Source organism: Pleurodeles waltl, chromosome 8 (assembly GCF_031143425.1).
Source record: "Pleurodeles waltl isolate 20211129_DDA chromosome 8, aPleWal1.hap1.20221129, whole genome shotgun sequence".
NCBI lineage: Eukaryota > Metazoa > Chordata > Amphibia > Caudata > Salamandridae > Pleurodeles > Pleurodeles waltl.
The window spans coordinates 774,196,989-774,209,902 of record NC_090447.1 but is presented as its reverse complement, the minus strand read 5'-3'; the positions used below and the strand labels follow the sequence as shown (position 1 = coordinate 774,209,902).

The window sequence follows — 12,914 nt, the reverse complement described above, 5'->3', positions numbered from 1 at the left end:
TTTTTTTTTTTTTTTATTTAACCACAGAAAACGTAATTGATAAAAATTTCAGCTCCATTTTCTAGTTTAGGAAGTAAGGCACTATTCAAAATTAAGTTGGACAGATATGTAAATCAGAGCCTCAACACTTCTTATGATCGTCTTTTGTGAAGCTGGCCAGAAGGCAAGATCTTTTCATGGATGGGAAGAAGGTGCAATGATTGTAACTACTTTTCAACTTTTTTGTCCCAGTAGTGGAGGGTACTGAAATTAAACTGTCCATTCTAAACTGTGAATGACCAAAGGAGTGCCTGAGTGTGCAAATCTACAAATTGCTCCTAGGCAATCTTTGACAAATCCTCTCAACCCATCAGGCTAAACTTGATTTGGCGATTTTAGTCAAATGTTACTAAATAGACGGGCACTAACATATCTAGCAGTGAAAGCAGCAGTCTCTGGTAAGGCATTGCTAAGCAGTCAAGGCTGCACAGAATGTGCTGGTTTCAGTCAAGGTATGATGTCCTACAATTATAACCTTTTCTGTAAAGGTATGAATATCCATCAGGAGTTGTTAGTTTTTGTAGAGAAATAAAAGCACATGTTTACTAATGTATCAAAATATATAAATGCATTTCCAGGAAAAAGGAAGTGTAAATATCAAAGAGCATACAATTTACAATACACAAAAAACAATAGTGCGTCTCGCTGTAGTGATGTAACCAAGGCCCCTGGATAGGATCTTATATATTGATTCCATCACTTCGATCCTGAAAGCTGTGAAACTTTAAAAAATGAGAAGCACAAATGTAGCGTAATACAGTTGCTGTAAAAACGGACTGGTTTATAGAATGTTTTCAAGTATGCTCTGTAAAATTGAAGATGACAGTTCTCTTGCCAAATACATTCTTTGTTTTGAGTTTGAAAACATTTCCCATTTACAATCATGGCGATTACAGCCACTAAACACAGCTTAAACAAAAGTAAAACAATGCTAACAGGAATGTTGTAGTAGCTCTGCTGAGGGAAAAATAGAAGTTTCTCAAAGTTCAGGCAAAGTTAGGAAATATACACAGGAGGTTAATCCTATTTCCTAATGGTAATTGGACACTTTTGTTTGGAATTTCTAGTAACTTTGTGACCCTAGATTGTAAAGATCAGCAGCTTCACACTCTGGAAGAACTCTAGTACTGAGGGGGCAAATAGGAGTCTAACCAAAGGCCAAGGTGAGTTGTCTCACAAGGCACTAAGGTTGCGCATTGGACCACTTAAGCGTTTAGCATATGGTCTGATCTGGTGCTGGACCCCTACATTAAAAATGGCCAAAAGGTCGCTCGGCAGAGCTGCAGAAGGACCTTCAGGCTTGTTTCCATTCAAGAGGAAACAGACAGCACTAGGCTCCACTTTTTAAGCACCAGAAGCACGATACATGGAGATGTGTCTCCAAGTGTTCCACAACTTTTAGTTGAGCTCCATCTTTATATATAGATAGATAGATAGATAGATAGATAGTATCTGGCAGTTAGGCACCATCCCACTGCCAACGTGGGACAGTTCATTCCTCCGGTCCCAAAAGGCACCCAACCAGGTTAGGGCAGCCTTTCCCCCACCAAGGTGTCTTAGAAGGGTACCTCTTGACCTCTTACAGAATGCTGTGATGGTCACTGCCTACGTGCAGCTGTCCACATGCAACCTTTTCGGACCATCTCTATTGTGAAAGATCCTGTATTGCCCCTTGGTCAAGTCCTGGAGACAAGGGTGGAAGAAGTGGGTGTATGAGTAGCTCTTGTTCTCTGCTGGCAGCATCCATCCTCCATTTTACAAGTGGTACACTCTCAAATAACCAGATACTGGTGATCGGCAAAGGTTGGCACTAACAGAGGTGCTGCTAGTGATTATGATAGAGCACCGCTAATGATTGCAAACCATGTCTCAGGCACACATATTGTAAGGTCAATTTGTTAATATTACAAAGCGAACCTAAAAAAGAATCATGAAGGGATACCCATCTTCCCTCAGCCACTGCACCTAATTTAGAAGGGGGGGGGTCCTGTAGGTATCTCCCCGGCTGCTGCTACTGTACCTGAAAACCTCTATTTGCTACGATCAGCCAGAACATGTGCAGAGGAGGCTAACATCTTGAGACTACATGGTAGGAAAGCAAACCCAAGGTGTCCTTTAGGAGACTTAAGAATGTGAGGGTATTAACATAGGTAGGGCCACTTTCATCTAATACAGTATGTTTGAAACAAAAAAAGACCAGAACCTTGATTGTATGTGATATGCCAAATATTATTGGCGCACATATCTTTACAATCATGCCTGTGTACCATTAACATGTGACCATGTCCAGACAGCAGTAGGAGCCAGAACTGGATACAGCATTCCCGTTTACACACTTCAAACAAGTCAACACTAATTATTAGACGTCCAGATCGCAGTTCAAAATATCCTGACCTTTCTTTGCTGTTTCCATGATACCTCCTTTACCAAATACATACACTGGTACATTGTTTCATAAGGGCCTTATTCAACACACTAATCAGTTGTTAAGCTGCTTGATTAATTTCTACAGATTTAATTGCTATTAACTATTATTAATTACTTATTAAGTCTGTGGGCAGTTAATGTGCCACTATAACTACTGATTGTTTATCTAAAATTAAAAAAAAGTCCCTTGAGAATGAATGCACCAGTATATGTAATTTACCCGAGGGTCACTGTGGAATGACCCTTGTATTAAATAAGTCCTTTTAGCTGGGGCTTGCTTCTTGCAGTGCTGTATGCATCTGAATCATGGGCACATTATAAGGGAATCTTAAATACATTTTTACTATTTGGATATTAATGCAATCTGAAGCACCAAAGTGTTGGTCCGGTATGAGGATACCGATCGATGCACCATTATTGTTAACATACTTGCTCATTCAGGGTCCTGTTGTAAATGCTGTCCATGAGAAACACCCAGAGTTTCAATCTGAGGGATCCTTCCGGACAAGGGGGCCCCACAGACGGCTGCCAAAAGCAAATGAACATGGGGAACTTTAGAGATAAAGGGAAATAGTAGAGCTGCACAGATGGTCGGTGACTTTCATCCTTAAACAGTACAAAAACCTGCTCCATCAAAACCTACAATGGCAAGTGTGCACCTTTTCAACCCGTCAAGAAATGCAATCTGTGATATTATTTTATGGTAATTACTGTCATTAATAGTTAGTGACGTTCTGTTAGTTTAGTAGGCATTGAGCTTTTGAAATATTTAAGCGTCATGGTAGCCAGACTAGTGACTCTTCAACTGCTGCTACTCTTCAGAAGCTGTACTGAAAGTATTTCAAAGTAATTTGTTTTCTGAATCCTACATCATCTGACAAGTGTGCTTCTGGTTTATATCCATTATAAAAACTGCAAAAAGAAAGACTACAAGAGGAGCATTCATCGCGTTAGATCTGTAAGGAGGCTGCTGATGGGAGTTTTAGAGAGCCCCTTGTGACTGTACAGTGCCCACAGCATTGCTATTGTGATACTTGGCTCATTGGCCTTACTGCGTAACCTTCGTGTTGCAGTGAAAAACACTTTCTTCTCGTCTCCCCTTGTGACCTAAGTGAAAAGCCGGGTTTGCTGGATGGCATTTAAAAAAAATTCAACGCAGTATTTGATGAGATGGGACTCTCGTGGCAGATATTACTTTTTGCACATTGTTTCTACTGATTCTGTTTGTTTTAAACTTCTAATCAGATCCAAGGTTCTTTTATTTAACAAATGAAACATGGGAACAGAGCGAAAGGGGATATGTTTATAGCACATGTTCTGCAGCGGCAGTCAGTTCACAAAGCATAATTATGCCAGTGCTACATCCCTGTCTAAATTTCACATGGTGATCACATTCCTTTTCCCAAGCACCCGCAGACTAAGCTCTCCCGCAGCCTAATTACACTTAAAACCTGTCGAGCGTTTCCTTGGCAAATAAGTGCTGTTGGAATGTTGTGAGGTTAATTAAAGTTATTTAGATCTACTTCCTTGGCTTGTGAAATGAAGCATAGCCTATTTGGCAGATCACGGTATTTGCTTTAAAAAAAAAAAGTCTTTTTTTTTTTTTTTTTTTTTAGTTTGCCAAGACAACACTTCTGAGCACTATACTTAGAAACCTAAATACATAATAATTGTTTTTAAACAGTAGTTATGCCCATGTACCTCAAACGTTCTGGCAAGACTCGAGGAATGACCTACAACAATGGTTCTTAAGCCTTTGATTTCTGTGGACTGCCACTTAATTTTTACTGGAATCCAAGGACCCCCACTGAGTCATTACTGGAAGCAGGGGACAACAGCCTAAGCAATTTTGATGATTTGAACCTCAAAATAACACACAAAAATACAGATATAAGCATTCATCAAACAAATTTAAACATGATAAAATCTGTTATTTAATTCACCAACAAAAGTGATTTGAGGCCACCCATTGGCCATTCTGTATGCTGTTTGATACACTTGCGCTGGTCCCCTGAATCAATATGAGAATATCCATTACGTTTTTAGCCTTCAATTTCAAATTCTTTCACATTTATGGAACGTTTTTCCATTTTCAATTTTACGTTTTGCACACACTTATTAAGCTGTTAATATTATTTAATTTTCTAAGCAGTTGCAAACCCTTTGAGTAGGCATCGTGCCCTCATGGGTCCATAGAACAAAGGTTAAGGACCACTGACCTACACAGTGGACATATGCAGGCTGCTTGTCTTTTGGGGGGGTGGTTGGAGGGAGGGAGGGAGGGAGTAAACTAGCACAAATTTAGGTTCTGTGAGTTTCGGCACTTTGACAGAGATCTAACAAGTAAAATAACAGAGTAGTAGAGGAGGGGCTTGACATTTAAAGGGCAGAAAATGAGACGACAGTCAATCAGTGCTACCATTCAAAACAACTGCAACTATACAAACATAATTCTGCAGGACACCACTTTGTCATAAAAAAATTTAAACGTGCAACTTAAGCTTTTTAACTTTTTGTACAGTCTTGCAGTATTCAGTGATACAACTACACCCATGATATCCAGTTGCTATTCAAATGAAATCCATCTGCCCCGAATTCTGAAGACCTTATCCACTGCAAATTTGCTATCAGTGGCTCCTCACCTTTCAACCATTTAACTTGAGCATATTGATTTTACTGCTGGGCAGAGATCCACCAGGCTGGCCTCTTTGTTTGGTCATTGTTGGCCCCCTGCCCTGTGCATGTTCATGCAGTGAAAAATGTTGGAACATCTCTGATATATGTCCTGTTCTTAAAAATAAAAAAAATGCAGCTATGACCGACCCTTTAATCTTACATTAATGTGGGGAATATCCAATTTTTAGAATTTTCACTGATCTTTTCATAGTAATCTCTGCAATTGATTTATACAAGCTTTACTTACCTGGGTTTGGAATGGACCTGTTCTGAGATCGTCATCATCCCCAAAATGTAATCTTCCTTATATTGCTGCACCTTTTTTGACATGATCATATTTCAGTAGCTCTGACTCTTTAGGTCTGGCTTTAGCCAAGACCTTTTGATCTTACTAAAATGAAATGTTCTATATCTACATATTGGGACTATTCGTCGGCACTCTTCATCCAAATGAAATCTACAGTTAGCTCCATGCAGTATGTGACTTAATGATTCCTTTTTGCAATCATTTGAGGTAGTCTGCAGCGTGCTGCAGGTCTTCCTGCAGCCCAGAAAAATCAGCCAGTAGTGGCAAATCACTTAACAAAAATCTGAATAATGTTTTGCCCTGCCTGTCTTTGTACAGTCTTTATATTCGAGAGGGGCAACCATACTCGACCTTTGTATGAGTGTTTTATTATTATTCCATGAGCCCCCCTCCTGGGTTAGCACTAATTGCTCTCCTCACTCTCCTGTGCTTTTTGTTATACCCTGGTGTTTTCATAGAGAATATCATGCCAGCCAGTGTTTGGAAGGAGGTAACCATGTACTGTGACAAGGTAAAGCAAAACTCCAGTTGATGAAAACAGTGAGTGATTCAGTGCACCACTCTTTGTTTTCTTCTCCCACTCTTAATACTTCAAATGTGTTCAACGGCCCATTACTATTTCAAATGCCAAAGCTCAAAAAGACCAAAGCCAGTTCTGCCTTTCTTGAGGTTTACTGAGATGTACTGTGACACAGATGAGAGACTGGATCCATGAATTACCTTTTAGGTGCTGCTACCCTAATAGAGCCTGACAAATGAACAGATGTCATTAGAGAAATGTATATTGCATATTACAGATGTCTCAAGAAAATACTTTATTCACCAGCACAAAAAGTACTGTCCTGCATGTTGAACATCCGTGGCATAATGGTAGCTGTGGTCACTGATGGTTGTGACCTTCATCGCCAAACCTAAAAGTTGCACTTAAGACCCAAATGCCATTTTGCCAAAGGCAAATGTGCAAAGCTACACACATCCTGTGAATACCCTGTTACTTCTTCTGCTAACAACAGATTATGGTGTAATAACTTGGCCAGGTACATCTTGGTATAAAAACAAAGCTACATATACCTGTAATACAAGATGTGACCCGAAAGAGTTTCAGAAAGGGCTTACATTCAAGCGTTTTTTTGTGAACTAAACTTACTGCCATGCCTTACTGTGTTGATACTTGTTTGATCGCCTTAGTTTCCTCTTGTTGTGTTTTTAGAAATGAAGTCTGCTAACACCCCCTGGCCCTCTCAATGGTTTCTTTTCCCCTATAGGGTAATTGCTAATATTTCCTGTAAATGGTGGCACCATGTTTGCTTTCTCCTCTCACATAGCTCTAAATTGTCATGTCATTTAGATTGGGATTGTATATTGTTTTTCCCTACTAGATCTTATTATTGATTTGACATATAATACTGCCAGCATAATTTTCAAAACTTAGGAGAGCCCTCATTTTCTCTACCAGTGTTGTTCAGTTCCATCAGACAAATAAGTATCTGCACTGCATGAACCAAGCTTACTATCTTACCATCCAATGGATTTATGATTTGTTGGTGTCTCCAGTACTACAGTCTGACCTTATAGTTTAGTTGTTTCCTATGATAATGCATCAGAGATACTCTCTAGGGTGCAATGCCGGAAGAACAGCTTGCCCAGCAGCATTTGTGGCATACTTGCCACATCTTGTATAGGAATATTGCAATCTTGATTTATACAGCAAGGTTTGAAGCTTTTGCCATACTGATAATCATACTCTATGATTCCTGTAACATTGCACATTTAAAATAAAGAATCTGCATCCTGTCTTCTGATTGAGCAGGGCGTTCGCCTGTAATGAGAGGGAAATAAATAATATATGCATTCCTTTTATTGTAATGTCTGTCTCAGTGACATTTTGGTGTTTTCATGTAGCAGTATATCCTCTGGTTCTGATTGTCTATCTGCTTTGCCAAATGATATCAGAATGTGTATCTTTACTTGGGATTCAGTAGTAGTCACTTTACTTTCGTGTCTTTCCAATTCCGGTGTCATCAATGACATAGTTAATATCTGTGTTTCTTTTAGTTACCTCTAGTCTCTTTCAATGATCCAACCCTCTTAATTATTTGCCTTTCCTTGTGTTTTTCACAATGTGGCCCAAATATGCTCTAAAGTTGGTTGCTTTAGCTCAATCAGGGCACCTCCTTCTGTGTCTCTTCCGCTTCTACGTCACCTGTTGTATCTCTTTGGAACCACTGTAATGGGACAGCAGAATGCTTTGCAGCCCAAAAAGAGCCCACCACACAGGAATACAATAGTGCAATATGCATTGTCTTTCTAAGCCAATCAGTCCACATGTTCTCCCGTGCCACACTTGTTTAAGTTTTCCAAAGACTAATAAAGAGGGCTGAAGGTCCCAGGGTGCAATAAGTCTGAATAATCGGTATATAATGTGCAAGATTAAGGGGGCAGAGCTAGTTTGCTTAGTACTTCAAAACTTTGAAATTTCAAAGGATTCAGTCTGTTCAACAGAAGGCAAATATGGTCATGTCAGTGACCCAACACATGCTGGATCAGTGTTCAGATTGCAGCCATACCTTCCCCATACATCATCACTATCGATATAGACTCCTTAATGACTCTTCCTGAGACCCATGATGCAGGCCTTAGGTTTGGTAGGGCCATCGACTACAGCCTGGACTGTTTGCCACCATTTTCCCCCTCATGTATAACCTGCTACATGCTCATCTTCACCACAGCACACACACTCCTCCCCCAGCTACCCAGAGAAGCTAGGTGAGTGTCAAAGTGCAGGTAGCAGCAGCTTGCCACATCTTACAGGTGCACACATGCTGGGAGAAGATATAAGCGCAACCAGCTGTTTCTGCAGTGAGGGACAGGAGAAAGGGTGAAGGCAACACGTTGACATGAGTGTAGTCCTTAATGTCTTGCTTATTGTGTAGAGCAGTGATACTCCAAGTACGGCCTGGGGGCCGAATGCAGCCCTTCTGACATTTACATTCGGTCCCCAGGTCAACAACAGCACTGTGCTGCTGTTTACTCAACTCGGTACTAACATCAAAAAGATGTTAAATACACAGGTTAGCATTTATTTAACGGCTAATTGAAGCTTAAAGAAAGGAAGTGACTAGGGAGTCACTTTAGGATCATTTTTAAAGACCTTTTACAGCAAAAATGTAAAAGTATGATATTGACTCTTCAGAATTAAAAAAGTATATTTCATTAACGTGCAGAACAGTTTCACCTTAGTAGATCAGATTACCCTGACAATGCTAATGATGAACTAAGAGGCAAGTCTGTAGGTATGCCCACTCTTTGGGTGTACTGAGTTCCTTTTCTATATGAACAACATTCTAGTTTATCAAATCAAACACAAGTGGCTCTTTTTGTACAGTGCACATCTCCTGATGTCATGTATTTTAAGGTCCTCTTATGTGATAATAAAGAAAAAAGAGGGAAAGTGAAATAAAACTATTACCTAAGATCATTCAGTTTGGTTAAGTGGGGAAGATGAGATTAATCCCAGGTTTTCACAATTGTGCAGTTCAGCCACTAGATGTATATTCTTCACTTCATCTAAACCCACAATACCCCCCCCCCCCCCCCCCCCCAACAAAAAACAAACCCGACTGCCACCCTGCTGCCGTCAATGTGGCCCCTTCACAGACCAACCATTTTTGCCCCTTGGAAAATATTTGTTCGTACCCAAGGTGTAGATGGTAAATTCAAGTATACCTTTGTGACTTTTAGTCTTTGAGGATGACCACTGCAAGCTTTTGAGGCACATACTGTGCATATTCTCCAGCAGCTTCTTCATTTCCTTCTTTAGCTCGGATCTCTGACCAGCTTTCTTAGTTATGGCATCAAGACAACGAGGATTTTGAAGGTACATTAAAAAATTCAATGAGTTCCTGTCTCGCAGTGATTTAAGGGCCATTGTTTTGTGCTTTCTTTTTTTCTAATACCAGTGAAATTACAGTAACTATCCACCAATTGGCACTTTTCCATTGCTGTCTGTCAACATGGAATTTAAGGAATTGTTACTGATTTCTACCTGTGACTGTGCAGACAATATACCTTTTTGTTCACCCTCTATACCTTGAAAAAGACGTTTGACCATGAGGCATTTTGACACAAACAAGTTAGACTTACTGTGAAATGGAAGGCTTCTGTACTAGCCCACAAAGTTCTTACAAATGATTTACTTAATTTGGCAAGGAAACGTTTTTACCTCAAATTATAACATTTTCCTGAAAACCCTTGACAGTCATTCATGGCAGAAGCCACTCATGTTGGTGTTCTGCAACTGACAGCAGTTTCTCAAGTGTTACACCTGATAAGAGCCGTACATTCCATTCCATGTAAAGGAGGTCCGTCCAGGGGTAACAGAAGTGAAAGACTACATCTATCCTCTGAAACTCTTTTAATGATGATTTAGCCTTCTAGATTGGACTAGGTCAGTGACAGATGAAAGTTTCTTTCTATTGCTATGTCCTCTTTTTTTTCGTTTCACTTGGTGAGACCCTAAATTTCCTATCAGTGGACAAATGCAAATGCCTCTTGGGGGATAGGCCACTGTGAGAAACCCTGCAATGCTATTTTCTTTTTCTTTCTACTCTTGCCTAATAACACTGTGAACTGCTCCTTATACAGGCAGGGCAATTAAGGACATTCTATCTACTTCTGTATGAGTACATTTCAAATTCTCTTGTCATCTATTATCAGTTACCTTTCATGTTTGATCCCGGAGCCATTATTTGTCTTTCCTCGTCTGTTCGTGTTCAAAGACCTCAGAGGACACTAAGGGTGACTAACTGGCTTACTCCTTTACTCTTTCTCTTTATGGCCATCATCCTATGCCGAGGCAGTGCCAACCAACTGTTTAATTGAGGTTCTCAAGATCATTGGACAGTTGAACCTGCTTTGAAGTCTTGATCTGGACATACATCTCTTTTTGTGACAAGTTTTGATGAGCTGCTATTTAACTCTTTGCCTTTCAAGCACTTGCGAGCAAAGTCAGTTTATTTCCTTTTTAAACTGGCAAAAGGTTTCTTGGCAGATCAAGTCCAGCACTTGTTTGCTTGTCTAATCAAGCCTAGACATAATCTCCTTCCTGTTGAACCCTGCTTGTCCACAGAGGGAGACTCCAGTGTACCCTGGCTCTCACCAAGCGCTCTGGGTGACTACAATTGGCCCACCACTCTTTCCCTTTGGTTCAAATTTCTCAGCGGAACTTTCTGCCGTGGTAAGCAGGTGGTGCATGCCTATATGCACTGTTTGTCTGAACATGAAAAGAGATGCAGACCTTTCTCCACATATTCCTGAGCTTCATCTTCTAATTCTTAGGATTAGGTACCATCACAGTAGGGCAGGTGAGTTCTGATGACTTAAGGAAGTGCAGAAGGATACAGCCGGACATTTGCCCCACAGCACCAGGTCCTCAATTGGACACGTAAATCAACCATACAAGACTTTGGACTAATCCAGATAATTACACTCCTATCAAAAGCTTTGCTGTGTTACGTATCTTTCTTTTTTCTAATATGAAATTAACTTATAACATACATAAAAAAAACATTTCTTGATGTGTGTCAGTGGAGCTCGTCCTGTGCAATGGTTCGGTCTACAGCTGTACATTGGCTTAAGTAGCTGAGGGGGGATTGAGGACTGAGTAGGTTCGGCCAAATACAGAAGAGAAGCTTAATAAAAAAATATATATGAATAAGTACACTTTAAAGTGCAAGTACAGTTTCATGCCTCTACAGGGGTGGGGGAAGACAGGCTCAAATATTAAGCACTGGGAAGGAAGAAGAGGACCAAAAGTATAATGACTTTTAGGGAGCATCAGGAAATTTCTGCAACATTCAAGGTTTTCGTATGATTTAGCCTCCACTATAGCTAGTCTTGCATTTTGTGACAATGGAATCATTTCTGAATAGATCAACCTCACAAGTTAATTTTACACTTTAAATGGTTTGAGACTCCTGCGGTAGAAAATTTACATAAAATGGCTTGAACCGTTGCAAACAACAGTTATAAAAACAAAACAGCCAAGTCCCTTCAGGACCGACTGGTCTTTTGGCTGTCAGTCACCTTATGTAGGTGTCAATATGTTATTAGTACATTCATAATTTATGGAACCTTTGTAAATGCTGAAATCTGAAGAGAGGCAATGACGTCTGATTTCTTTTTGCGTTTTGAGATGCTGATAATGCAAGATCAGTATTGATTGAGCACTTGGTGAAGGCAAAAGTGAAAAACACTTAGGATCTGAAGCACTGTCTAAGACTATGTATATTCCACCAGCCTGACCCCCACCTTAACCCTATGCCTGCAGTGTCATCACAATCTCAACTGGGCTGTTAACAGATTGCACAGGAAACAGAATATCTCTGATGTTCCCTGTTCTCCAGAATAATGAAAAATGTTTTGCGTGGAGAATGCAATGGTATTAAGGAATATAGGGGGTAATTTAGACCTCGGCGGTCTTTTTTTGAAGACCGCTGAGGGACCGCCATTGGTGGCGGTTTGCCGCTCTGGCTATTATGACCGTTGGCAGCTCTCCGTCCTTTTACGGACGGAGAGGCACCAACAGCCATACTGGTGGGAGGTGGGGAAGTGGAGGTTGCTCCACCTCCACGCCAACAGAACACCGCCCAGCGAATCACGTCCTGTGATTCGCCGTGGCGGTGTTCTGTTGGCGGTGTGGTGACGGCAGAGCTGCCCCCATGGCTCCCGTCCCCTCCCGGAGGATCGTCGGACCAGGTAAGTCGATCGTCCGTGAGGGGAGTGGGGTGGGGGGTGTTGTGTGGGGGTGTGCGTGTGTGTGTGTGTGTGTGTGTGTATATGTAGAGGGGTTGTGTGAGTGCTTGTATGCCTGCGGGGTGTTGTGTGCATGGGAATGAGTGCATGTATGTCTGTGGGTATGGATGTGTGCGTGTATGTTTGAATGTGGGTGTGCGTGTATGACTGTGTGTGGATGTAGGCATGTATGTCGGCATGTGTGCGTGTAAGTATGTAGGTGGTGCCTGCGTGTCGTGTGGGTATGGGTGAAGTGATGTTGGGGGTCGGGGTGGGGAGGGGGGCCCTGCCACCTTTGGAGAGGTGGTTGGGGGGTAGGGGAGGGAGTCGGGGTGGGGGAGACCCCTATCAGTGCCAGGGAAGGTATTCCCTGGCACTGATAGTGCTTACCGCCATGAATTTCATGGCCGTTCAAGCCGCTGGAAATCCACGGCGGTAAGCCGGGTCCAAAAACCGCCGGCGGTAGAGTGACGGCCGCCGGGCTGGAGACCCAGGTCTCCAGCCCGGCGGGCGGAACGGAGAACTGGCGGATGACCATGGCGGTAACCGCCATGATCATAATTCCACAGAGTGAGACCACCAGCCTGTTGGCGGTCTTACCGCCGGTTCTCCGCCTTCCGCCAGGGTTGTAATGACCCCCGTAGTATAAAATGGAAACTCATTTGTTTAAAGA

General features: G+C 41.6%; 1 protein-coding gene across 8 annotated transcripts in view; it reads left to right on the top strand.

The window, feature by feature from the left end:
• AP1S2 (adaptor related protein complex 1 subunit sigma 2) overlaps positions 1-12,914 on the top strand; it is a 140,751-nt gene that overhangs the window by 22,726 nt on the left and 105,111 nt on the right. The window lies entirely within an intron of this gene.